The following is a 2,500-nucleotide window of genomic DNA, read 5'->3' on the forward strand; positions in this document are numbered from 1 at the left end:
CTTTTTGTAATAAGCCCCCCTCTCAAATAAGCCCCTACCTCCACGAGCCCCAGAATTAAATAAGCACCCGGCTTAAATAATCATGGGATTAAATTCTTTCAATGACCGTCATTTCTAAGTTAGTATTTGGAAAACTAGGAGTAACTGCAGAATACCCCGCCACTTAATGGCTAGGTGGCTAGGTCGGCTAGGTGGCTAGGTGGCTACGGAGCTACGTCACTACATGGCTACGGAGCTACGCGGCTACGAAGCTACGGAGGTACGTGGAGCTATGTGTCTACGTGGTCTCTTGCTAAGGGTGAATCCGGGTCAATTTAAGTTCTGTAACGGCTACAACAGCCACTTTTCCCGAATTGATGAATTTGATATTATTACGTTTGTCCTCAAAAACTGCACAAACAGCGGCTAAGCATAATTTATTAGAAACTCGAGAAAAGCTATTGAAAAAGAATTAATGAGTTGCAGGCACTCCCGTTTTCGTGTGATTTATTTATTTATTTATTTATTTATAAATTTCAAAACAGAAATGTCTGACAATGATTATTCCATGGAATTTCCTTATTTTCGATTGAAATCCGTTCAAGGGAACTATGTTCATGTAGGGACCTCACCAAAATATGGGCGTGGTCTCATCAATTTTCTCCGTGATGACTTGACGTCCAATGACACCAAGAGAAAATGAGGGGACAGAGAGGGAGGCTCAGGGCGTTGGCCGGGATATGTTATGTCCACGAAAGTTATTTTTAGATGAGCGGAAGTCTTTGTTCTAGCGGAAGTCTGTCTTCCGATACGTACGCATGCAGTCTTGCCTCGCTCTCAGGTTCTTAGTGAAAAGAGAAAATGACGGCGCACGTGGAAGGCTGATGAATATTTATTTTCTTTCAAACATCGGACCGAGGTTGGCCTGCATGCGGACGTCTCGGAAGACGTCCGCTCGTCTAAAAATAACTTTCGTGGACATGACATATCCCAAGGACTGGACCGGGAACCTCCCTCTCTGTCCCCTCATTTTCTCTTGGTAAGGCTTGACAAATTTCGTGGGAGAAAAAATCACCGTGCGCACTTGTATCACGGAAATGATGACAGATTTTTTCGCAAAATCAACAAAAATTGGCCCAGTGCGTACGGGCCCGTAGGTACGATGGCCCAGGAGGGTGACAGTCAAGTTTTAATTTTATTCACAGTCCAGTTTTAATTTTGTGAGTCGCCACTAGTTTTCTCACAGGTCACAGGTCACAGGTCATTGTTTTACCAATTCAGAAAGTATCCTAAACATTCCTAAAAGGTAACCTTAAGCCTAATTAGGCCTAAACAAAAGCTTTTAGGCCTAAGGTTAGTTTTCATGAATTTGTAGAATACTTTCTGTACTGGTAAAACAATGATATGTGACCTGTGAGAGAACTGGTGACGACTCAAAAAATTAAAACTGGAGTGTGAATAAAATTAAAACTGGACTGTGAAACGTGAAAATTAAAACTGGACTGTGACCCTCCCAGTGGTTCGTTGCTAGGCATTCTTCTCCCATTGTGGTTTGCGGCCTATAAGCGAACGAATTTTAAACAGTACACCACGAGTCAAAGCACGCTTCATGTCTTGTATGAGTATTTCCTTTTCACACGAACGAAAGCTATTGTAACGAACAAAGAAGACCTCACACCACACCTAATCTCCATTGGTACAAACCTTGAAGACAAAATTTGAGGGAGAAACAATGGGGAAAAAGCGAGAGACGACGGCCGGAAACGCGTTTACGTTCGCAGCCGGGCTAAAACGATGAATTCCTAACTACTGCACAGCTTCAAAAAGAGAAGAGTGGAGTGTTGTTTCAGCGCCAAAAGTATTTTGCTACACTTATATATACTAGTTATAATCTGGCGCAGAATATTGGTTCTATTTGTTCGCACGATACCAATTGCTCGCAGAACGTAAAGTGACCTTTGAACAGCACCTATATGGAAATCGAGCCTTGAACTAGCTTTGATTTTCTTCTTCTTGTAAGAGAGCTTGTCTCTTGCTGTAGAGCTCTTATGAAAGACTACTGTGTCGTGTCATGTTAAGTGGGAATTGTAATAGCTGAATGTAAATTTGTTGGAAAAAATAAAGTTAATAGTAAACTCCCTCTGCTGAATATGAAACCTTATAATTCTGCAAGGGGGGCGTCAAACAAACCTACTTTTTTGAATTTGCCGAAAAATAAAACTGGTGATTTATTTTTTGCTTTTACCAGGAGTTTTCTAATATTAAACCCGCTCGACTGAGACCGCAGGCAATCGCGATCGAAACAAACTTAAATCATCTCAAAAATCTAGTGTTGATACGACATCGTTATTACTCATTCATATTTAACTCCAGCTGAAAGCTAACGAGGTGTTATGAGCAACAGAGCAGGTGATACCAATGACACACACAAGTAGACGCTAACGTGTACAGAGGAGACCATGGTTTTCCCTAGCACGTGAAAGAGTTTTGACCACTTCCCTAAAAGGATCAAACTTAAAAA

This window comes from Montipora capricornis, chromosome 9 (genome assembly GCF_036669925.1).
Source record: "Montipora capricornis isolate CH-2021 chromosome 9, ASM3666992v2, whole genome shotgun sequence".
Classification (NCBI taxonomy): Eukaryota; Metazoa; Cnidaria; class Anthozoa; order Scleractinia; family Acroporidae; genus Montipora; species Montipora capricornis.